Here is a 359-nt window from a genome sequence, read left to right as displayed (position 1 = left end):
TAGAAACTACGGAGGATCTTGGCAGGCACCCGGCAAGCCTTGCCGCGGGACGCTGCGACTGCCCGTGCACAAGTTCGGGATACTAAGGTACCCCTACTTTAGTACACCGACAGGAGCCCCCGGGCCTGGGCCACACACGGTGCCGAGTGCTGTTGGGCTAGGCCCAAAACAGGGCACGGGCACGCGCGGCCTGGGTCCACACCAAATCTAACTCCGTATCCACCGCGCCCTCTCGTAACGGCACGCGTCAAATGCGGCGTCGTGGGAGAGATCGTGGGTGATTCTTTATTGGGAAAAAGTGTAATGTTCGCCTCCTCATCTTTATAAGCAGGGGAAACAGGGGTCGTTCCCCCACCTTC

This window comes from Triticum dicoccoides, chromosome 2B (genome assembly GCF_002162155.2).
Source record: "Triticum dicoccoides isolate Atlit2015 ecotype Zavitan chromosome 2B, WEW_v2.0, whole genome shotgun sequence".
In the NCBI taxonomy this organism is placed as follows: domain Eukaryota; kingdom Viridiplantae; phylum Streptophyta; class Magnoliopsida; order Poales; family Poaceae; genus Triticum; species Triticum dicoccoides.
Note: the sequence above shows the minus strand (reverse complement) of the source record.